A 26,197-nucleotide genomic window follows, 5' to 3' on the forward strand; every position below is an offset into this window, starting at 1 on the left:
TTTTTATGAAATAGGGTGTAAAATAATAACCGCTACCAGTCACAATAGAAGGCGATTTTATTTACTGGTCGACCGGTTTCGATCTTGTGCCCATCTTCAGGTGCTTGGCACATAGGTACATGTTTCCATTCTCGGCGTTGGAGATCACTGTTTAAATCACAAACAGGTCCTGTGATAACGAGCAAACAGACACAAATTAAACATTTGAAAGTGGCTAAGCGATATGTGTTGCAAAATAGTATAATACTTACGTTACTCTGGTGTATCCAATCTTTAGCGACACACGTCGCGTAGGCACTTCCAGTCGCTTCATTTGTGTGAGTAGTCTTCATCACATCATCTATTTTTGATTTAAACAGTATTTTCCAACACTAAGCACGGAAGCATGTACATGAATGTAAACTATCAAGCCCGAAACCGATCGTGTGTTACATAAAATCGTCTTCTGTAGTCACTGGTTATTGTTCTACTTCACATAGAGGAACAGTCGCGGAGCTCAACTGGATCCATTGTGCATAAAATACACTTCATAAAATAACTTTTACTATCATTTTACTCCTTTGATTTTTGCAACAATGAAAAAAGATAAGTTTACATAAAATTGTTAATGATGCAAAAACCAGCAGAAAACTGGAAGGAGTATATAGAGGGTCTATACAAGGGCGATGTACTTGAGGACAATATTATGGAAATGGAAGAGGATGTAGATGAAGATGAAATGGGAGATATGATACTGCGTGAAGAGTTTGACAGAGCACTGAAAGACCTGAGTCGAAACAAGGCCCCCGGAGTAGACAATATTCCATTGGAACTACTGACGGCCGTGGGAGAGCCAGTCCTGACAAAACTCTACCATCTGGTGAGCAAGATGTATGAAACAGGCGAAATACCCACAGACTTCAAGAAGAATATAATAATTCCAATCCCAAAGAAAGCAGGTGTTGACAGATGTGAAAATTACCGAACTGTCAGCTTAATAAGTCACAGCTGCAAAATACTAACACGAATTCTTTACAGACGAATGGAAAAACTAGTAGAAGCCGACCTCGGGGAAGATCAGTTTGGATTCCGTAGAAACACTGGAACACGTGAGGCAATACTGACCTTACGACTTATCTTAGAAGAAAGATTAAGAAAAGGCAAACCTACGTTTCTAGCATTTGTAGACTTGGACAAAGCTTTTGACAATGTTGACTGGAATACTCTCTTTCAAATTCTAAAGGTGGCAGGGGTAAAATACAGGGAGCGAAAGGCTATTTACAATTTGTACAGAAACCAGATGGCAGTTATAAGAGTCGAGGGACATGAAAGGGAAGCAGTGGTTGGGAAAGGAGTAAGACAGGGTTGTAGCCTCTCCCCGATGTTGTTCAATCTGTATATTGAGCAAGCAGTAAAGGAAACAAAAGAAAAATTTGGAGTAGGTATTAAAATTCATGGAGAAGAAATAAAAACTTTGAGGTTCGCCGATGACATTGTAATTCTGTCAGAGACAGCAAAGGACTTGGAAGAGCAGTTGAATGGAATGGACAGTGTCTTGAAAGGAGGATATAAGATGAACATCAACAAAAGCAAAACAAGGATAATGGAATGTAGTCTAATTAAGTCGGGTGATGCTGAGGGAATTAGATTAGGAAATGAGGCACTTAAAGTAGTAAAGGATTTTTGCTATTTGGGGAGCAAAATAACTGATGATGGTCGAAGTAGAGAGGATATAAAATGTAGGCTGGCAATGGCAAGGAAAGCGTTTCTGAAGAAGAGAAATTTGTTAACATCCAGTATTGATTTAAGTGTCAGGAAGTCATTTCTGAAAGTATTCGTATGGAGAGTAGCCATGTATGGAAGTGAAACATGGACGATAAATAGTTTGGACAAGAAGAGAATAGAAGCTTTCGAAATGTGGTGCTACAGAAGATTGCTAAAGATTAGATGGGTAGATCACATAACTAATGAGGAAGTATTGAATAGGATTGGGGAGAAGAGAAGTTTGTGGCACAACTTGACCAGAAGAAGGGATCGGTTGGTAGGACACGTTCTGAGGCATCAAGGGATCACCAATTTAGTATTGGAGGGGAGCGTGGAGGGTAAAAATCGTAGAGGGAGACCAAGAGATGAATACACTAAGCAGATTCAGAAGGATGTAGGTTGCAGTAGGTACTGGGAGATGAAAAAGCTTGCACAGGATAGGGTAGTATGGAGAGCTGCATCAAACCAGTCTCAGGCCTGAAGACCACAACAACAACAACAGCAAAAACCAGATGTCATTAATTTCAACACTACAGCTTCTGGAACGTAGTGGAACTTCATGTTTTAATGTACAGAACTGGATATGCGCCACATTATCAGTGAGTAGTTGGAAATCAGCATGTCCACTAGTCTACACCATGCCTTTTGTCTCATAAAGTTACGAGTAAAAAAGCTCTGTTTAGTGCTAAAAACTTGAATGGTGTATTTTTACTGTTATGACAAGCTGAAATGTGAAGTACAACAGGTGATGCGATATTGTCAAAAAGTGTCTTCACTCGAGGACTACATCAGCTCCGAGCAAAAACGATGGGCACTGTATTAAGGACAAACAAAAAGATGAGCACGTCTTTTTTATCTTATTATTCATGTACTTTTTAGTAAATTATTCCTCTTTTGCCGGCTGCGGTGGTCTAGCGGTTCTAGGCGCTCGTCCGGAACCGCGCGACTGCTACGTCGCAGGTTCGAATCCTGCCTCGGGCATGGATGTGTGTGATGTCCTTAGGTTAGTTAGGTTTAAGTAGTTCTAAGTTCTAGGGGACTGATGACCACAGATGTTAAGTCCCATAGTGCTCAGAGCCATTTTTTTGTTGTACAATTATGCTGTTAATAGACGCCGATATAGCCGATTTGAAAGTGAGCAAATAACGTGCGAGCGTCAGACTTTAAACTCACATTGTTGTATCTCTGTTGTAACTGTTTCCCATGTGGACGGAAGTGACAGTTGATGTTCGACAACGAAAGCGAGGACTTGGAGAGTATGTCAGTAGTTTTAAGGATGATTGTTACTGCACACAATTAGATTTTGTCGTTTTAATTCTGACGGTTGCACGTTATGTACTCGCTTTCAGATTAGCTGTATCCCGTTTGTGAACCGATAATTGTACAAAACATCGACGCCTGTTGTAATGTATTACTTTGATATGTCGGGATGGCAAACTTATACTTATTGTGCCTTTGATACTTTTCTCTGGAGACTGCGCTTGAAAATGACCAGTCGTGCGAAATATAATAAATTGAAAACTTTCGAAAAAAGAGCCGATGTGGAATGGTTCAAAATGGCCGTTAGCCAATATACGGCCGTGGTGCACAGCATGAAGAAAATAGCACGAAAGACTACCTCCGTTGTCGAACGCTGCCGGCACAGTAGCTCAGCGTGCTCCGGTGGAAGACTGGCTGCCCTCTGTAATAAAATGAAGAAATAAAATAAAAAATAAAAGAGTGAAGTACTCAACGATGAATTTGAAGGGGTGTCGGGAGACATCTTCCCAGACCAAATGACGAGAACAAAATGGAAAACAATGTTTATCGTCGCTGCCTTCGATGTGGAAAGACACGGGTTCGAATCGTTCTATTCTCCTCGAATTTTTTTCTGAGACAGGGAGTCCTGGAACGCGACCAATCAGCCTCGTGAAGCCAGTTGAGGAGCTGCTTGAATAAAGCAGCGGCGGCGTCACCAGCATTGACCTGCCGGAGGGAGGGAGTGGCGCCTTGTTGATTGTTCAGGGTTGTCAGAAACAGTCTGACAAGCTTGTAAGGGAGCTGCAGCGTAGTTTGTGCTGAGAAGTAACTGGTAAGGAGAAAAGTCGACACGTTGCGCCATTTCCGAGTTAATTAGCACCGCAGTTGGCGAATAAGGCCGTTGCGGGCCAGCAGATACAGTTGGTGTCAGTTTGTCTCACAACGTGGGGGGTAGCGCACGAGACTGCCGAGGCCTCGGCTCGGGTTCGATGCTTATTACCGTCCCGTGTACAATTCTTGTGTCGCTGTCTTTTTCCACTGTAGGAAGCCAACGAGTAACACGTTTGGCGACAGTGTATCTGGCGGGCTGCTTGAATTTGTGCGCGCAACAGCTTGAATGGCTAGCTTCAGTGCTGATTACCTCGGAAACGGTGCAACGTATCGAATATGTTTCTTAACAGATATTTCCCAGTACTGTCTATTCTGCAACTCCCTTACAAGCTTCTCACTCTGTTTCTGATCCCCCTGTATATCGCACAATCATAGATCTCTCGTCGTGCTGCCTTGTAGCCAGCAATCGGCCAGGAGGAAAAAGCCTAATCCGTCATTGGTGTTAAATTCAGTATACGAGGCAGGAACGCTTCTCCTACTTATTTCCATTAATTTACATTTTCCCACACAGTCCATTGCCCCAACTAAAAGTTGTATCCAATTTATCCTGAACCCATCTACCGTCACACAGCGACAACATTTCCCTGTACACAAAGAGTCATCAGCCTTTTACGGGCTGTTTATGTTTAGGGAGAACGGAACCAACCAATTCTGTCATACTTTCGGAGTGCATTCCTGACGTTATCTTTATTTCTTATGAACTTTCTCCCATCCGGTTCTCTCACTCAAAAAATCTACGATTCAGTCGCACGTCTGAGAAATTTTTCCGTATATTCCGGCCTGTGTTAACACTCAGCAGTGTGCCACAGCAAACACAACTCGGCTTCTAATACTCCCGTTATTTTTACGGATTGTTTGCTTATTGTCAAAGTGTTCCCTTTGCATAAGAATACGCTGTCAAGTCACGTAATTCCGATATTTCCTAGATATGGCGTCTGTTGCACAAAGCTCTTCATGCACGAGGTGATACCTGCCCTGGAAACTGAGGTATGCGATCGAATCCCTGGGTAAGTGTGAAATGGCTGAGCGAGAAACCCCTGTTTGTCAAGTGCCGTCGTTTCCACCTGTTGAGAGCTCAGTAAGCGAGAGACGTTTTTCATGTCTGGACCTCTGCGAGTGAGATAACACGTACCGCCTGTCAAAGTGAGAGTGGACCTCAGAAAGTGCGACGCAACTCCCAGTTTACGCGTTCGCACTGGTAGACAATTCCGAGTACAGGTAGATCGAATGTTTGATTGCTCTTAGATTCCTTGGGAGGCATTTGCATTCTTTTTGTTTGGGTAGTTCACACAAACACGTGCAAACGAAACAACGACAAAGTATTAACACGTTATTTTCATTTGACGCCATCGCAAAAAGGTCTTCAAAACGTTAGCCGATGTCGCCCCCCACTAGCCATCATTAGAACTAAAAGACAAAGCAAAAAGAAATTATAGTGTGTTTTGCCAGTTCTGCATGCAGAGGGATGTTGTTCGATGTGCGCCGCGGGTGACGCAGGTAGGTGCTGACAGTTCTACACCAGCACGTGCGGCGGTGGCCTGCTGTGCTGACGACGGTGCACGACGGAGAGGCTTAACGGCCTACGCGACCGTCAGGGTGCAGGGAGTTCTCGCAGAGCTCCGGGTGCTGTAAGATCCGGGGACGGACGGCGGGAACTACAACTAGGGGACGGACGGAGGGAACTACAACTAGGGGACGGACGGAGGGAACTACATCTAGGGGACAGACGGAGGGAACTACAACTAGGGGACGGACGGAGGGAACTACATCTAGGGGACGGACGGAGGGAATACATCTAGGAGACAGACAGAGGGAACTACAACTAGGGGACAGACGGAGGGAACTACAACTAGGGGACGGACGGAGGGAACTACATCTAGGGGACGGACGGAGGGAACTACATCTAGGAGGCGGACAGAGGGAACTACAACTAGGGGACGGACGGAGGGAACTACAACTAGGGGACGGATGGAGGGAACTACAACTAGGGGACGGACGGAGGGAACTACATCTAGGGGACGGACGGAGGGAACTACATCTAGGAGACGGACAGAGGGAACTACAACTAGGGGACGGACGGAGGGAACTACAACTAGGGGACGGACGGAGGGAACTACATCTAGGGGACGGACGGAGGGAACTACATCTAGGAGACAGACAGAGGGAACTACAACTAGGGGACGGACGGAGGGAACTACAACTAGGGGACGGATGGAGGGAACTACATCTAGGGGACGGACGGAGGGAACTACATCTAGGAGGCGGACAGAGGGAACTACAACTAGGGGACGGACGGAGGGAACTACAACTAGGGGACGGACGGAGGGAACTACAACTAGGGGACGGACGGAGGGAACTACATCTAGGGGACGGACGGAGGGAACTACATCTAGGGGACGGACGGAGGGAACTACAACTAGGGGACGGACGGAGGGAACTACATCTAGGGGACGGGCGGAGGGAACTACAACTAGGAGACGGACGGAGGGAACTACATCTAGGGGACGGATGGAGGGAACTACATCTAGGAGATGGACAGAGGGAACTACATCTAGGAGACGGACGGAGGGAACTACAACTCGGGGACGGACGGAGGGTACTACAACTAGGGGACGGACGGAGGGAACTACAACTAGGGGACCGCTCCGTGGTGCCTCCACCCCGTCCATCTCGCCGTCACCTCCCCCCCCTCCCTCCCCATAGCGTTTCGTCCGGGCGCGTTGTCTTGCTAAAGAAATCCGTCCCTCCTGATCAAAACAATCAACATAGAGATTAAATTGCATTCTCTTTGTGTGAGTCCATAGTCCTACAGTACCTTAGAAACTTAAACGATGTACCGTTTGTACTGTAAATGGATTTGCTCATTTCACAGTCGTGGTTTTGGCAGTTTTCCATTATCAAGTGATAATTCACCGTGGAGAGCGTCAGTGGATAGGATTGTTGTTCTCGTTTTCAACCACATTTTCGTATTCCTTGTCTCTCAGGAAAGACAACCTTGTCCAAGTTGCGATAGTGAAATAAATAAATCCAGTGAAAGTGGACGGCGGACGAGGTGTCGTTTCTGTTTTGAGTGCACGACAGAGGTCACCTCTGCGAATGCATTTGTCACGAAACAAGACACCACTGCCTTGTATGAGGGTTAATACTTGTATAGGGTAGAGTCGCCACTCTATGGGAAATTGAATTTTCACCAGAATATGCTTGTTGATAGAAGCCTGACATATTTTCAATTTACATATTATAAAGTGTCACACTAAAGATCTCTAAGTAAGAAAAATGTGTACTGAGTGTGATGTATACGAATTTTTCTGAAGTCTTACACAATGACCATTTTTCCCACCCTAACGGGGCTAAGGGACCAGTGCAGACATGGCACAGTCCGGAAGTGGATAACAGCCCTGTTTGGACTGAAGTGACGGCTTGGCGTCTTACTTTAACTGCAAACACTGTGATGTTCTCAGACTGAAGTGTTAACGGTTTCAATCTCCTTGTAAATACGGCGATCAGGATGAGATTGTTTTTGTTGCACAACATCAAAATCTTGTCTACGTTCACCTTGTTAAAAGCTTCTTCTGTAGCCGTCGGAGTAGGTAGCATTCCTGAGACTGAGAGTACTGTCTTTGCCTGCCACCTGCAACTCTCGCTTAAAGCGATACGATATTTTGTTCCTTTCTGAATCTGGAATGCAGACGCCGCTAGATAATTCACTGTAAAGCTGTAAAATTGCTTTGCCATTTCAAAAGTTTTTACTAGAAAATAACGGAGCAAGCTTCCTCTACGAAAGTCCGTGACGACAAGCATTTATTGTTCTTTTTCTTTACCGAATACCGTCCATAAGGTTCCCAGAATCTTTTTACCGCGTACTGCGTCTCTTTTTTGTTCCCAGAACTCTTCTTTTCAGAATATTACGTGGAACATTAAACTGCTTTTCTGTTGTAGAAGGCGTCTTCCCATTCGTTATCGCCTCAACAGCATTTACCGTCGCAAAGGGACCTTTTGTTTGTTGCTCTGATTTCCGGACATATTTTCTAGGCACCAAAATAGAAGAATGACGGTTTTAAATAATATTAATCAGTTAATTAATTCAAAAACGTCACAGAGCGATAAATGACGGGCGATAGGTTTGTATATGAAAGGATTTCGAAGTCAGCCTGTAGTATTATGTATGACGCACGGAAGTAAGCAATTTCTACTGTGACATTCAGATTAAAACTGAATTATTGGGAGAAGTGGGCAAAGTGGGTACTTTTCCAGATCAGACGCCACGAAAGCATTAGCGGTTCACACATAAAAAAAAAAGCGGAGTACATTTATAACAGGAAAGAAATTCAACAGTGATAATATACAAAAATTACGCCCGCCCGGTTAGCCGTGCGGTCTAACGCACTGCTTCACGGGCGGGAAGGCGTGCCGGTCCCCGGCACGAATCCGCCCGGCGGGTTAGTGTTGAGGTCCGGTGTGCCGACCAGTCTGTGGACGGTTTTTAAGGCGGTTTTCCATCTGCCTTGGCGAATGCGGGCTGGTTCCCCTTATTCCTTCTCAGTTACATTATGTCGGCGATTGTTGCGCAAACATTTTCTTCGCATACGTGAACGCCATAATTACTCGACCACGCAAACAATTGGGGTTGCACTCATCAGGTTTGAGACGTCCTAACTCTGGGTTCGGTATGGGGCGGCGGTGGGGTGAGTGGACTGCCGTAGCCCGTTGTAGGGTTCTGTACCACTGAGCGCTACGGCTGGGTCGAAGCCTCTCCGTCGTTTCTAGGTGCCCAGTTCAGTACAATACAAGTTTAGTGTACCTTTAAATGAGGTAACAAGAATAATGTAAATGACTTACCTTATGTCAGACAAGAGGGTTTATACAAGGACGATGTACTTGAGGACAATATTATGGAAATGGAAGAGGATGTAGATGAAGACGAAATGGGATATAAGATACTGCTTGAAGAGTTTGACAGAGCACTGAAAGACCTGAGTCGAAACAAGACCCCGGTAGTAGACAACATTCCATTAGAACTACTGACGGCCTCGGGAGAGCCAGTCATGACAAAACTCTACCATCTGGTGAGCACGATGTATGAGACAGGCGAAATACCCTCAGACTTCAAGAAGAATATAATAATTCCAATCCCAAAGAAAGCAGGTGTTGACAGATGTGAAAATTACCGAACTATCAGTTTAATAAGTCACAGCTGCAAAATACTAACACGAATTCTTTACAGACGAATGGAAAAACTAGTAGAAGCCAACCTCGGGGAAGATCAGTTTGGATTCCGTAGGAATACTGGAACACGTGAGGCAATGCTGACCTTACGACTTATCTTAGCAGAAAGATTAAGGAAAGGCAAACCTATGTTTCTACCATTTGTAGACTTAGAGAAAGCTTTTGACAACGTTGACTGGAATACTCTCCTTCAAATTCTAAAGGTGGCAGGGGTAAAATACAGGGAGCGTAATGCCATTTACAATTTGTACAGAAACCAGATGGCAGATATAAGAGTCGACGGGCATGAAAGGGAAGCAGTGGTTGGGAAAGGAGTGAGACAGGGTTGTAGCCTTTCCCCGATGTTATTCAATCTGTATATTGAGCAAGCAGTAAAGGAAACAAAAGAAAAATTCGGAGTAGGTATTAAAATTCATGGAGAAGAAGTAAAAACTTTGAGGTTCGCCGATGACATTGTAATTCTGTCAGAGACAGCAAGGGACTTGGAAGAGCAGTTGAACGGAATGGACAGTGTCTTGAAAAGAGGATATAAGATGAACATCAACAAAAGCAAAACGAGGATAATGGAATGTAGTCAAATTAAATCAGGTGATGCTGAGGGAATTAGATTAGGAAATGAGACACTTAAAGTAGTAAAGGAGTTTTGCTATTTAGGGAGTAAAATAACCGATGATGGTCGAAGTAGAGAGGATATAAAATGTAGACTGGCAATGGCAAGGAAAGCGTTTCTCAATGATAAGAGAAATTTGTTAAGATCGAGCATAGATTGAAGTGTCAGGAAGTCGTTTCTGAAAGTATTTGTATGGAGTGTAGCCATGTATGGAAGTGAAACGTGGACGATAACTAGTTTGGACAAGAAGAGAATAGAAGCTTTTGAAGTGTGGTGCTACAGAAGAATGCTGAAGATAAGGTGGGTAGATCACGTAACTAATGAGGAGGTATTGAATAGGATTGGGGAGAAGAGAAGTTTGTGGTACAACTTGACTAGAAGAAGGGATCGGTTGGTAGGACATGTTTTGAGGCATCGAGGGATCACAAATTTAGCATTGGAGGGCACCGTGGAGGGTAAAAATCGTAGAGGGAGACCAAGAGATGAATACACTAAGCAGATTCGGAAGGATGTAGGTTGCAGTAGGTACTGGGAGATGAAGAAGCTTGCACAGGATAGAGTAGCATGGAGAGCTGCATCAAACCAGTCTCAGGACTGAAGACCACAACAACAACAATGTCAGACAAGTGATAAACAGCAAATATTCTCTATAAAATTACGGAACATGCTCCCTCTGTCAAACTTACTGACAATGATGATGGTGTATAATAGAACTACACAGCGCAATACGAAGGATCACTTTTTCGAAACCCTGTAATTTCCTCCCATTGCGGCGCATAAATTTGAACTGTGGCTCAAAGGTACACACGACCTTGCTCTGTGATGCTGCAAAAATGTAGCTTCCTTCGACGGCGACGCTTGAGAGAGGCGAGGTGTCTACATGTGGCGAAAGAAAAGGCCGCAGCTCACAAGTGCGTGTGAAGTGTGAGGCAGGTGACCGGTGTCACACTGGCACCAAATATCCTCACAACGCCACTGTGTACGTGTCAAACCATGGGAATGTCGTCACACTGTGTGATCAAAAGTATCCGGACACCACCAAAACATACGATTTTCATATTAGGATGCATTGTGCTGCCACCTACTGCCAGGTACTCCATATCAGCGACCTCAGTAGTCATTAGACATCGTGACAGAGCAGAGTGGGGCGCTCCGCAGAACTCACGGACTTCGAACGTGGTCAGTGATTGGATATCATTTGTATCATACGTCTGTACGTGAGAGAGTTCCACACTCCTAAACGTCCCTAGGTCCACTGTCTCAAGTGTGACAGTGAAGTGGAAACGGGAAGAGACACGTACTGCACAAAAGTGTACAGGCCCGACCTCGTCTGTTGAACTGGCAGAAACCGACGTCAGTTGAAGAGGGTCGTAATGTGTAATAGGCAGACATCTATCCAGACCATCACACGGGAGTTATACATTGCATCAGGATCCACTGAAAGTACTATGATAGGCTGGAGGTGAGAAAACTTGGATTTCGTGGTCGAGTGGCTGCTCACAACCAACACATCACGCCGGTAAATGCCAAACGACTCCTCGCTTGGTGTAAGGAGCGCTAACATTGGACATTCGAACAGTGGAAGAACGTTGTGTGGAGTGACGAATCACGGTACACAATGCGGCGATCCGATGGCAGGGAGTGTGTATGGTGAATGCTCGGTGAACCTCATCTGCCAGCGTGTGTAGTGCCAAGAGTAAAATTCGGAGGCGGTGATGTTATGGTGCGGTCGTGTTTTTCTTGGAGGGGGCGTGCACCCCTTGTTGTTTTGCGTGCCACCATCACAGCACACGCCTACACTAATGTTTTAAGTACCTTCTTGCTTCCCACTATTGAAGAACAATTCGGCGTTGGCGATTGCGTCTTTCAACACGATCGAGCACCTGTTCGTAATGCACGGCCTGTGGCGGAGTCGTTAGACGACAATAACATCCCAGCAGTGGACTGACCTGCACAGAGCCCTGACCGGAATTCTATAGAACACCTCTGGGATGTTTTGGAACGCCGACTTCGTGCCAGGCCTAACCGACCGACATCGGTACCTTTCCTCAGTCCAGTACTCCGTGAAGAATGGGCTGCCGTTCCCCAAGAAACCTTCCACCACATGATTGAGGGTATGGCTACGAGAGTGGAAGCTATCATCAAGGTTGAGGTTGGGCCAACGCCATATTGCCAGCATTACCGATGGAGGACGCCACAAACTTTTAACTCATTTTCAGCCAAGTGTCCGGATACTTTTGATCACATAGTGTACCAGCAACCACTGAGACTCTTTTCATGCCAGTTGTATGCCTGCAGGCGCCTAGGGCCATTTCGTTGGTATTCTGTGTAAAGAGACATTTTTCAAATTCTCAGTAAATGTGACCGGGTGCCACGAGGGCGCTGCCGAACTGCGGGTGGTCTTCGCTGTTTTACTCGTGCATGCCTCAGTGTTGAAACCCTCTGTGTTCACGCCACAGGAGGGCACGGAACATGGATGAAAGGGCACGATCAGCCTTTGCTGCTTCGGGTCACGTTCTAATTTCGTCGAATGACTTTGAACAGTCCCTAGTGGTTCCAGCCTGTACACGTGAGCAAAAACTGCGGTCGCGCTGCACTCCTAGGGGATGCAGCCCCGTTGTGTCCATAGAGATCGGTTGCAACGTATGGGGATGTCGGCAGTGTAAAAGGTTGTCGGAGGCGTCGCCTTGTTTCCGACATCACTGGGAGCTGCAGTTTTCGACGGTGAAATGTGCGGGAATCAACACTCCCAGAGAAGGGGTGATTTCATTGGCGCCATTCATCCCACCAGTAAGGCGTTTTCGTGCCGATTCTGAGCGGCGGTATCTCTGAAATGTTTTCCTCGACCAGTCTCAAGAAAAAGGGGTGAAATGTGTGTAAGGGGGCCTGTGAAGATATTCCAATCGTGTGGCTCGTGCACGGTGGCGACGGGAAGAATTGTGGTACAATTTGGTGCCAGTGTGACGTCATTAATTCACCTTACATGTCGGATGAACTCACACGAACTTCTGAATTCTGGCCTTTTTTACGGGAGTTTTTCGGCTGGCAGTTGGAACTTTGCTCGTTTCACGATCCTTATGCAAATGCGCCGTGGGAAGACCGGCAGTGGGTAAGCCGTCGTAGGAGGCCGAGTATCGTTATTACTTGAGCGCGGCCCTCAAGCAACATGCGGGAGGGAGCAAGTACTGCGCGCGTGGCGCTCCTTAGAAAACACGCTCTCGGAAGTTTCTACATCTACATCTACATGACTACCCTGCAATTCACATTTAAGTGCTTGGCAGAGAGTTCATCGAACCACAATCATAGTATTTCTCTACCATTCCACTCCCGAACAGCGCGCGGGAAAAACGAACACCTAAACCTTTCTGTTCGAGCTCTGATTTCTCTTATTTTATTTTGATGATCATTCCTACCTATGTAGGTTGGGCTCAACAAAATATTTTCGCCGCGACGAAATACGTCTTTGCTTTAATGACTTCCATCCCAACTCGCGTATCATATCTGCCTCACTCTCTCCCCTATTACGTGATAATACAACACGAGCTGCCCTTTTTTGCACCCTTTCGATGTCCTCTGTCAATCCCACCTGGTAAGGATCTCACACCGCGCAGCAATATTCTAACAGAGGACGAACGAGTGTAGTGTAAGCTGTCTCTTTAGTGGACTCGTTGCATCTTCTAAGTCTCCTGCCAATGAAACGCAACCTTTGGCTCGCCTTCCCCACAATATTATCTATGTGGTCTTTCCAACTGAAGTTGTTCGTAATTGTAACACCCAGGTACTTAGTGGAATTGACAGCCTTGAGAATTGTACTATTTATCGAGTAATCGAATTCCAACGGATTTCTTTTGGAACTCGTGTGGATCACCTCACACTTTTCGTTATTTAGCGTCAACTGCCACCTGCCACACCATACAGCAATCTTTTCTAAATCACTTTGCAACTGATACTGGTCTTCCGATGACCTTACTAGACGGTAAATTACAGCATCATCTGCGAACAACCTAAGAGAACAGCTCAGATTGTCACCCAGGTCATTTATATAGATCAGGAACAGCAGAGTTCCCAGGACGCTTCCCTGGGGAACACCTGATATCACTTCAATTTTACTCGATGATTTGCCGTCTATTACTACGAACTGCGACCTTCCTGACAGAAAATCACGAATCCAGTCGCATAACTGAGAAGATACCCCATAGGCCCGCAGCTTGATTAGAAGTCGCTTGTGAGGAACCGTGTCAAAAGCCTTCCGCAAATCTAGAAATACGGAATCAACTTGAGATCCCCTGTCGATAGTTTAAGAGGGATTCCTCTGTGATGCTTGCTGCCTCACCAATAGTGTCTGGGCATCGCTGTAACGCTGTAGCGGTCACCGAACGAAGCCTTGACGAAAGACGCCGCTATTGTTTGGATCTTCTCTCAGCTCACGATTAATCCCAGCGCGATGAACAACACTCAACAGTTTGACGCACTAGTGTTTTGTAAGCAATTTTGTTCTTGCGAATGATTCCCAGATTGGCTTCTGCTCTTCCTTTAACTAGTTCTGTGCTGTTGCCCCTATTTAGGTCGCTCCTATGTATTTTACGACTGTTAATATTTCCCTCGATTTATAGCCAGCAGTGTATTCGGACAGTAATGGCTCTTTCCGCGTGCTTACGCGCAGTTTCGCGCAGCTATTTACGTCCAGAGTCAACGACCAGTCTCCGCAGAAGTATCGATTACCCGCAGGTGGTCCTGCACTTCGCTACCGTTTTCTGACGTTCTCCCTGCGTACGGCGCCGTGATCCGCGCCGTAGGTCATAACCCGACAGACCAGTTACGTACATCGTAAGTAGTAACAGGCATGCGACACTGCCTGGAAACAGTCCGGAAGATACTTTTGCATCTGACGATTTCGCCCCTTTAACAAAGCGGTTGGGTTCTGTCTGCTTGGAAGGTAAAATTCTTCAGGTTGTATTTTGTTCACTACGCGGCTATGCGAAACTGCATCGGACGCCTTCCGTAAATCAAGGAACACAGCATCAACCTGGGTACTGCTATTTACTATCGTCTGAGTGTAAAGGACAGACTGAGCGAGGTAACCATTGTTTCGTGGAGGTCCCTCCAGAAATTCGTGAAAGAATAAAGGGTGATTTGGAAGTAAGGTTCCGGCGACGTCGAAGTCACGGATACAGCGCACAAGCTTGCACCGTACAAGGATGTGACTGGAAGAAAACGGCATAAAGAAACTAAGGCACACCTGCGGGGACGTGAAGCCCGATGTTCCCGAAAGCAAAGCCGGCGCACTAAACACCGCCACACCTGGCTTTGCAGCAAATCGGGTCCCGGACTCTTTTGTGTGGCGAGACGTCTGCTGCCGACGTCCCAACTCTGTTTCTTGTGAAAAGTTCTCATTATTTTCTAAATTACTATATTTTTCGGTTCACTTTGAATAACAGAAAAAAGTCAAGTTCGCTATAAAAGAACGATATGTTCAAATATTACAGGCCTCTGGAGAAGGGAGAAGTCTGTCCACTTCACTTGGTGCCCTGCGTTGTCTTACCCTCACCCTGCTAATATTACCGATGATAGCACCACTAAGTTGGGCCAGTAAACATGATTTTCCGAAATGTCTTCGCCAAAGAGAAATGAAGTAAATATTGCAGAACTCGAATCAAATGCAGCGGGCAACATGAGTAATTTAGAAGAAGATACCCTCGGTGTAGCGAGACAACTTAAAGTAACATCCAGTTTTCCTGCCAAGAGAGTATATCAGATAGTTTTCCGGACAAGAGAGTATATCAGACAGGTTCGTTTCGGAGCATCCTGATGAAAAAACTCGACTTTTAGCGATCATATACAAAAGCTTGTTCGACGAGAGATGCTTACCTAAAAACTTCAAAGTTGCAGAGATCTAAATATCGAAGAAAGGAAACACAAGTAATCCGCTCAGTTACAGACTCTTACCGTGAAACATTGATCTGGGGTAGGATTTTCGTACATATACAATCTCGAACATTATGAAACATAACGAAGAAAACTATCTATTAACGCGTAACCAGCACGGGCTCAGAAAATGTTCTTCTGAAACACTTCATTCATATAAAATAAGGACAGTTACTGATAGAGACTTCCAAGTTGATTCCATGCTTCTAGATCTCCAGAAGGCATTTGAGACTCCCCCACACAAGCGGCTTCTAATCAAATTGCATTTCTGTGGAGTACCGTTCGTGTTCGTGGTTTTCTGCCAGAGAGGTCACAGTTGGTTTTAATCTAGGGAAGCTAAAGTGATATCTGGGGTTCCTCAGCGAACTGATGTAAACCTCCTGCTGTTCCCATTCTACATAAACGATTTAGGAAACAATCTGAGCAGCTCTGTTAGACTACTTGCAGATGTTGCTGACGTCTGCGGACTCGTAAAGTCATCAGAAGTTCAAAACGAATTGGAAAACAGATTTAGACAACTTATCTGTAAGGCGCGAAAAGTGACACTTGACGCTAAACAATAAGAAGCGTCAAGTCCTGCGCATGAGTACTAAAAAGATGCGTTAAATTTGGGTCACGCGATAAATCTCACAAATTTAAAGAGTATATGTCCATCTTTCTGATAAAAAGTTTGAGCGAGTTCGGCTGTTCTCTTGCGCAATCAAATGGAACACGTGCAACCGACCTTTCGATGTTATTTATTACACAGCTACCAGTTTGGGTAGCTGAGGTGGGGGAGGGGGGTGAAGTCCCATTGTATAGACGATGCCATCACTGGCCGACATCTGTGGGCTGGTTCCCGTAGACTGTAACAGCGATGTTGTGTCCGCAGCGTCAATTAAGGCCTAAACGTGGTGTAGTGAATCACCGAAACCGGTAGCTGTATAATAAATAATATCGAAAGGACGGCTGCTGGTGTTCCTTTTTATTACGATTTAAAGGTTGTCGATTAAACTAAATATCTAGAGATTACAATTACTGGCAACTTAAATTGGAACGATTGCGCAGAAAGTGGTGAGCGGAAGGTGAACCAAACACTGTGTCTTATTGGCAGAGCACTTAGAAGGTGCGACAGCTGTACTAAAGACAGCGCCCACACTTCGCTTGTCTGTCGTCTTCTAGAGTACTGCTACGCGGGATGGGATCCTTACCAGAGAGGATTAACGAGATACATCGGAGTAGCTTAAAGAAGGGATGCTTGTTTTGCAGCACTGCGAAACAGCGGATGATACGCGACGTGGAGTGAAATCATTGAAAAGAAAGGGTTTTCGTTGCGGCGATATTTTTTCACGTAATTTAATCACTAATTTACTCCGCTGAATTTTGTTGACTCCGACTTGCATAGGGAGAAACAATCATCGCAATAAAAACAGGGCCTGCAGGGGAAGTTTCCGGTGTTACTTTTTTCACACACGCTATTACAGGGAGGAGCGGTCCATAAATAGTTTGAAAGTGGTTCTGTGGACCTTTGCTAAGCAGTTAACCGCCAATTGCAGTGACATAATGAGAGGATAATCATATTTTGGGTGTTGCAGTTCCTCTTATTTCCGTGCATAGGAATTCTGCCTTATGCAAGACGCCGTTTTATAGTTTCATTTTTTCCCAAACATCTTTCAGCACTCTATGTGCTACCTTCGGTGGGATTTTTTGTTTATTATCTTTCTGCTAAATTCTTATTACAAGTTGAGGTTTTGAGTAGGTTACATTTGAGCTAAAAATTCATATAACTTACCCAAGAGGTAAACATGTAACAATGATTTTTCTAGAAAGAAAATAAAAAATCCCACTCAAGATAGCTGTGCTGAAACGTGTTTGCGTTAATAACAAAGCTGTAGGAAGGTGTACTGCGTAACACGGAATTTCCCTACAGATGATGGTGAGGACCTGACGTCCACAGCGGGGTGGGTTTCTTCTGACCCCAGGCAGCCGCCTACCCCTCCGTCTTCGTGTCGACACGTCACAAGATCCAAATTTAGTTTTGTTTTTTACGCTCTGCTAGTTTTGTAGTCTAGTCTGCAGGGTCCGATCTTCTTGAGGCAGAACCCGGCAGGTAGCAAAGCAAGTTTTACTGTTCGCATTTTAATCAGGCTCTTCCGAAGTTATCCCACAGTCTAATTACTGTGCAAATTACTTTGTTACAAGTTTAGACGGAGTTGGCGATTATCAAAGAGGAATATCCTGTAATAATTGCTATTCCACACAGTAAGAAAGAAGGATGAACAAACTCTGGAGATATACGGCTTTAAAATTTCATTAGGTGTCTATAGACTCAACGACCATTCGAAGTGTGGAGGATAAACTTGAGCGTTTATTGGAAGTTTCTTAACAGATTAATCACCTGCTGCTGACAGAATTGGAAGCAATGTTTCTACGAGTGTGAACTTGCAAATTATCATTATACTCGTATTTTGCCAGTCACCAACCGAAAAATGTGTCATAAAGAAACAGGCAGAAATTATCTCAGGTGCTCACATGCATTCACAAAGTATGACACTAATTCGTAACTTCAAACTCGTAGAAGCATTCCTTCCAATTATGTTAGTAGTAGGTGATTAACCTGTTGGAAGCTTCAATACACCGTACAGTTTATCTTCCAGACTTTGAGTTCCTGCAGAGTCTATTGACACCTGATCGCATTTTAAAGGGGTGCATACGTGAGAGAGAGAGAGAGAGAGAGAGAGAAACTGTAATTCAACTATGTACGGTTTCCGTTTGAGTTAATCCGTAATAAAATATAGCTAACCTTGTGTCTGTCACAAAGTAGCATTTGGACGTTTTCTTCAGGTCATCTGATCCAGAATGTTCGTCCACTTCAAAGAATCGGAAGTCTGAACACTCGTACCATAAATTTAACCGTGTCACTGAGAAAGTTTGCAAGTGGTAACTTCGCAGCCATTGTAAACATTTAATCTTTTGCTACTAAAGTTATCAGTGGCGTTGAACGCAAATGGTCAGTCTCTTACATCGTATCGGATTACATGTTATATAGTGCTCCCCCCCCCCCCCCAGCAAAAAAAAAAAAATAAATAAAAAAAATAAATAAATAAAAAAATAAAAATAAAAAAATACAGTTTTAACACGTTGCGCGGGAAGGCAAACTGATCGGTTTTCGAGACATAAACCACATACGAAATGCACGGCTTGAGCGCTGGAGAGCGTCAAAGTCTGGAGAACGAACGGCTGTGATAGTTTCTTGCGATTCGTTTTGGTGCAGCCTTTCAGCCATCTGTGTGCTGCGGATGGGCGACCTGAGCGTCATAACATTCCTGCGCATGCGCCACATCCCTCTGCACAGCCCCAGCACGCATACCACTGCGGGCCGTGTGTGGTCTGCCAGTGCAGTAAAGGTGCGTTTACACTGGGATACATGTATCGCGACATGTATGAGCGACATGTCAATTTGACATGTCGCGATACATCACCTCATACAAAAATTCACGGAACTTGTATGCGGACCCTCGGGCTCATACATGTCGCGTATACATTTTGTATATCGCTTTCTGGCCATATACGCGACATGTATGAGCGACATTTGAAGAACTCGCGCATGCGCAGTACTATCATTTCCTGTCGTCTTGTCGCTTGCCGCTTATTTTGACGATTAGCGTAGTACCAGGCTCTTTGGCGGCTGAGTTTTGGAGGTGCCGACTATCGTTTCGACGTTAATGTATCTGCATAGAACATCAAAAAGTGCCATATGCAACATTATTCTTCGTGTTTGCGAGGCTATTGTGCATGTTTTATGCCAAGAAGTGAAGGTAAAAGTTTTATATATATCAGAGTATGTAATACATTCTATAACTTTTCATGCATCTGGCACGTATATCAATTTTTTGCTATTATTCCGGCGGCCTCGCGTGATAATGTTGACAACGGATGCCGACAATCGTGTGTGAGACGTTGGCATTAGCAATCGCTCGACAATGCAAATGTTTTGTAATGAAATCTTCGTTTCAAGAGGAATCCCCAGTGGCCAAAAAACGGAGTGTTACTGCCAACTGATCCTCTGGTAGAATCGCTTCCCGAATGTTTGTGTTGGTTTTGGACACAAGAGGAGCCACAAGTGATAACAAACCGCGGAAATCCTCCATACTCATCCTAACATAATTTCTAAAATATGCGCCATCCTTTAGCATTAATTCGCGAGAAACTCTCTCTGCCACCATCTACACTTCCTCCGCCTTTTCTTCCTATCATCTTCCAAAAGAGCAAGTGTACAAGCACATAAGAATGTGAAATCTTCCAAATTATCGTCGAAAGCTATCGCACAGTGATACATATCAACCAGTGTAAACGCACGCTCATACATGTATGAGGTTGATACTTGTCAACTCATACAAGTCGCGATACATGTCGCAAAGTCGCATATACATGTATCTCATACATGTGCCGATACAAATGGCAGTGTAAACGCACCTTAACGTTGTCGACAACGGTGAGACATGTACCGGTACACAGCTGCGGAAATTGCCGACGTGGTGCTTGCGTACGGCAAAGCGGACTGTCGCGGGTGAGCTACGTTTTCCAAACAGACGTACCCCTCGTCACTCCACGTTCGCGGCCGTCGAGACACACCCCAGAGAAGACGGAAAGTTGCACGTAGGTATTTTCTGCCTGAGCCGTTGCCATTGTACAGTAAAGTGGTACCACTTTGCGCTCAGCACTTGGGAATACTATCCCCAGCACTGTGGTAGGTGCCGGACCGTGATGCGGGTCGTCCACGCTCGGCTCTAACAGTACAGTTGAAGGGGGACGTGCTGACATTGCTGGAAGAGGACCCGGCTACCAGGACCCGGTAGGTCGGACAGGCGTTTGCAGAGGGTAGAAGCGCCGTGTGTCGTGTCGTCCATCAACACCGGCTCCATCCATACTGTGTGCTGAAAGTCCTGGGATTACGGGAGGAAAACTGCCCGCGATGGGTACAGCTTGCGCTTCGGTTTTTACAACAATGCTTACTCCAGCGACAGTTTCTGACCTTGGTTCACGGATGAATGCTCTTTTAGTAGAGACGGCGTATTAAACTTGCACGACATGCATTTTTGGGCGGACGAAGATCCGCGTGTGCAGGCTACTGAAAATCATCAAAACAGGGTCGATTTCAACATCTAGGCCGGGGTAAATTGGTGACCATATCATCGGGCCATATCTGTTGCCAAACTAACACGGCTGATGTACCTCACATTTAGTAGAGATACTTTGCCTACTCTGTTGGAGGTAGTGTCACTAAATGTTTGGATTGACATGTGGCTGGAACATGACGGGGCTCCAGCACACTTTGATGTCGACGTGCGGAATCAGCTCAACGTCACACATATCAATCGACGGACTGCTAGAGGTGGATCAGTTCCATGGCCAGCACAGTTGTCAGATCTGCACCTCTCAAAGAGTATGGCGTATGGCACAACTGTTACTCCAATGGAGGATCTTATGGCTTGAGCCCATGGAGCTATTGAAATACTTCAAAGACAACCGCGCGGATTGGCTCGCGTGCATGAGGTTCAGCACCGCCGATGTAGGCTCCGCATTAACGTAGGAGGTACGCAGTTCGAAGCCCGTCTGTAGTGTAGGCCGGACATGGGTTCCTTCTTCAAAAACGATCAGTCTGCCTTCCCACACAGTACACTAAGTGTTGTCGGTGTTTTTTGAGACACCCTGTATTTTACAGTATAGATATTCAGTTGTTTTTGCATGACAAATAATGCCAACACACGAAAGTATGTCAATCTCACGTCACTGTTTAGGACAGAGCCTCAAAGCTGGCGCGCACTTCAGGGTACGAGCCTGCTGCCGTTGAACTGCCTCGGGTGACTTGTAGTAAGGCTCAGTCAGCTACGAGCGTGTTTGGCGCCGCTCAAGAGGACGACATACTTCGTGAAGCGGGTCGGGTCCAAGGCATGCAGCGCTTTGTGGAGGGAAAGGCTTCCCAGGTCTTTCTGAAGGAAACGTTCCACTGATTTTACTCAGTAGCGACTAGAACAACAAACATTGATGGTTTCCAGACACAGAAAGGAAGAAAGAAATTGGGCTTCCATGGTGTCGTGCAGTAGTCGGACCACCCAGTGCACTGCCCAGAGTGATACATGAAGGAGGCAAAATGCTGTGTTACGTCATACAGACGGCATCGAGGCTTGTCGAAAATAGGCAGATCAGACAAAAAAATGGTCGCCCCTTCAACTCATCACGCCCATACCGTGTAACGCCGCCTCAACCCAAACAGACTCTACAGGTTACTTCATGTATGGCACGTCCGCCTGGAGCCACTCATTGATGCTCAGATCACGTAGACCACCGAACTGAATAGCTGTTGATCAGTGCGTCTCAACTGCCGTTCCAAATAGTCGCAGAAATTTCTGTGGGATTAGGGTCTGGTGGTTTAGCGCGGCAGTCGATGTGCGGTAGGGTGCCTTAGTGTTCGCCAGACGAGGGACGTAAATGTGCAGCCCTGTTAAGACGGAAGATAGCACCCTCCACAGCAAACTAACCATGAAGTCATACGTCAAGAAAGGGCAACACCTGGATCACCGGGAATGGTGAGGACGACGGTTCAAACCCGCGTCCGGCCATCCTGATTTAGATTTTCCGTGATTTCCCTAAATCACTCCAGGCAAATGCCGGGATGGTTCCTTTTGAAAGAGCACGACCGACTTCCTTCCCCGTCCTTCCCTAATCCGATGACACCGATAACCTCGCTGTCTGGTCTCCTCCCCCAAACAACGCAACCCAACCGAGGATGGTGAAACGAATATTTTAGTTGATGATTTCGGTGTCGTGAGTCAGTGGGCCCGAATCATGGTACGAGGAAGACCCGAAACATCACAGAACTGCCTTCAGCCTGCACTACAACTGCACAGACTGTTCGTTAAAAGACTCGTCCGCCCACGCTGATCAGCTGCTCTCCAGTTCCTGTGTCGCCTGGCCCAATAAAGACTTTCTGACTCGCTCTGAGCAGCGGCCTTTAGCGTGCGGTACACCGAATGTCCGTTGTGTGAAGCTCTCTTCGCAATGTTCATTCGGAAGCTGGCTGAACTGGACCTGCATTCTTTGGTACCAGCAGTGCCTGTCGGGTTCGAGATTAAATCTCATCGACAAGGTTTCGCACTCGTATCTGATACCTGTCGGTTAGGATCTCCTTACGATCACTGCTTTTACGGTGTGTCTACGGGTGGTACACCATTCCCTGTAGACATGTTGGACAGTGCGTGTCGGCGCATGGACGAACCGGGTAGGTTTATTCACAGAATGACCAGGAACACGTACAAACTCTTCAGCCTGGGTCTGCCAGTCTGTGATGTAGAGCCGTCACACAGCGCTGGTTCCATAGCACGTGGTGGCAGCACTGCACCGCAACGACTTAACGTTACAGGTGGACAAGGTCACGTGACCGCATCCTGCCACTCCGTTACCATCTGGAGCGCTGTAAAGTCAGCAGTTTGCTCTTTTAAGAGGGTTACCATTTTGTCCGGTATCCTTATTTACGAGAGACAGGCTTCTCCTTTACGTTGTGGCCTTGAAGAACTTTCTGAATAAAAGAAAGACGCCGATGATTTTGCTCAGTACTGAGCAAACTGAAAACCGAAAAAGAGAGAAAACTAAATTTGGGCTTACTAGAGGCACACAACAGTCGTTCGCCCGCCACGTTGCCTGTGAATGGGGGTACGAAGGCCACACGTAGGCTCAGATCCGCCGAGAGCAGATGTGGTTGTAACGCACACGGACATTCATACGGCGCGCTACTCGTTAGGAATATCGCCGCAAACCGTAGGCCGGGCGAGGCTTACGCTACGGAGGAATAAAGGCGGTAGGCGGCCGTTCCCTGCCAGCCGCACATGCGCACACGCCAAACACAATTAATTCGGGCCGGCTCGCCCACTAACTGCGGCCGCAGAGCGCCGCCGAAATCCCGCGTAATGCGTTATGCAGATGAGCCCGCCGGCGGAAACACCAGCACCGTAATGCGCGGCGTACTTTCCCTCCCCTCCTCCCCCACCCCCTTCCCCACACCCCACACGCGCTGGACTCGCTCAGAGTTGTGCCGCGACGTTCGTATCGACTGCTCTCAACTCGAAAACGTGCGTGGGCGAGCGGCGCGGAAGGGAGCTACTCCACCGTCTCGCATCTCACCTTACCTTACCCTGCCTCCCATGTTTGGGCTTAGTGGGCCTTCGGTTCCGAAAGCCCATATCGATGATGTTTCGTAGATTGGTTCGCACGCTGACACTTGTTGATGGCCCAGCACTGAAATCTGCAGCAATTTGCGAAAGGGTAGCACTTCTGTCGCGGTGAACGATTCTCTTCTGTCTTTTGTCCCGTTCTCACAAGCTCTTTTACCGGCTGCAGCGATGTCCGAGATTTCATGTCTTACCGGATTCCTGGTATTCACGGTATACTCGTGAAATGGTCGTACGGGAAAATCTCCACTTTATCACTACCTCGCAGATACTGTGTCCCATCGCTCGTGCCCCAACCACCAGGGTTGTCCAGATAGTAAGTTCCGATCGGTCGCGAAATGGACACCACAGTAAAAACCCGATGAAGTTCTGCACAGTCGTTTAGGGCAGTATGACCGTCCATCGGATCAAGATGCTCTTTTCAGTTGTGAGCGCTCAGTGAGTAAAGGTGCCTACAACAACGATGTTCCGCCAAGTACACTGCTGGCCATTAAAATTGCTACACCACGTTGACGACGTGCTACAGACGCGAAATTTAACCGATAGGAAGAAGATGCTGTGATATGCAAATGAATAGCTTTTAGGAGCATTCACACAAGGTTGGCGCCGGTGGCGACACCTACAGCGTGCTGACATGAGGAAAGTTTCCAGCCGATTTCTCATACACAAACAGCAGTTGACCGCCGTTGCGTGGTGAAACGTTGTTGTGATGCCTCGTGTAAGGAGGAGAAATGCGTACCATCACGTTTCCGACTTTGATAAATGTCAGATTGTAGCCTGTCGCGATTGCAGTTTATCGTATCGCGACATTGCTGCTCGCGTTGGTCGAGATCCAATGACTGTTAGCAGAATATGGAATCGGTGGGTTCAGGAGGGTAATACGGAACGCCGTGTTGGATCCCAACGGCCTCGTATCACTAGGAGTCGAAATGACAGGCATCTTATCCGCATGGCTGTAACGGATCGTGCAGCCACGTCTCTTTCCCTGAGTCAACAGATGGGGACGTTTTCAAGACAACAACCATCTGCAAGAAACAGTTCGACGACGTTTGCAGCAGCATGGACTATCAGCTCGGAGACCATGGCTGCGGTTACCCTTGACGCTGCATCACAGACAGGTGTGCTCAACGACGAACCTGGGTGCACGAATGGCAGAACTTCAATTTTTCGGATGAATCCATGTTCTGTTTACAGCATCGTGATGGTCGCATCCGTGTTTGGCGACATCGCGGTGAACGCACATTGGAAGCGTGTATTCGTCATTGCTATACTGGCGTATCACCGGCGTGATGGTATGGGGTGCCATTGGTTACACTTCTCGGTCACCTCTTGGTCGCATTGACGGCACTTTTAACAGTGGACGTTACATTTCAGATGTGTTACGACCCGTGGCTCTACCCTTCGTTCTATCCCTGCAAAACCCTACATTTCAGCAGGATAATGCACGACCGCATGTTGCAGATCCTGTACGGGCCTTTCTGGGTACAGAAAATGTTCGACTGCTGCCATGACCAATACATTTTCCAGATCTCTCACCAACTGAAAACGCCTGGTCAATGGTGGCCGAGCAACTGGCTCGTCACAATACGCCAGTCAGTACTCTTGATGAAGTGTGGTATCGTGTTGAAGCTGCATGAGCAGCTGTACCTGTACACGCGATCCAAGCTCTATTTGACTCAATGGTCAGGCGTATCAAGGCCGTTATTACGGCCAGAGGAGTTTGTTGTGGGTACTGATTTCTCAGGATTTGTGCACCCAAATTGCATACGTCAGTTCTAGTATAATATATTTGTCCAATGAATACCCGTTTATCATGTGCATTTCTTCTTGGTGTAGCAAATTTAATGGCCGGTAGTGTAGGAGGGCCCGCTGAGAGGCTTCGCCTTAATGAATGCAGCCCACCTAACACAACTGCCACGCACTTCCTTCTTCACGGCAAATCTCAGCCGCGCTCTGGAGGGGCAGTGAAGACGCTCCTGCAGCCTTTTCCATGGGAAGTGTTCGATCACCCACAACACACCCCTATTTGGCTCGTCCTGAGTATCATCTCTGTTCACATGAAACGCTGGATACGAAGACAACACTTGGGCCCAGGCTACGCGCTATAGACCGGCGTAGAGAATTATCGGAAAGCACTGGCGGCTGCCTTCTACGACGATGGTGTTGGAAATTTGGTATAACGGTCCGACAAATGTCTAAGTCGGAGCGGCGACCATGTAGAGAAATACCTGGAGAGTGTAGCTAACTCTTGCAAAGAAAATATTTCTCATTTTCACTGTGGTTTCCATTTAGCGACCGATTGGAACTTAACTTTCTAGACAACCCTCGTATAACACCACATCGAAACAAATTTTGA

The sequence above is a fragment of the Schistocerca serialis genome, chromosome 9 (genome assembly GCF_023864345.2).
Source record: "Schistocerca serialis cubense isolate TAMUIC-IGC-003099 chromosome 9, iqSchSeri2.2, whole genome shotgun sequence".
Lineage (NCBI taxonomy): Eukaryota > Metazoa > Arthropoda > Insecta > Orthoptera > Acrididae > Schistocerca > Schistocerca serialis.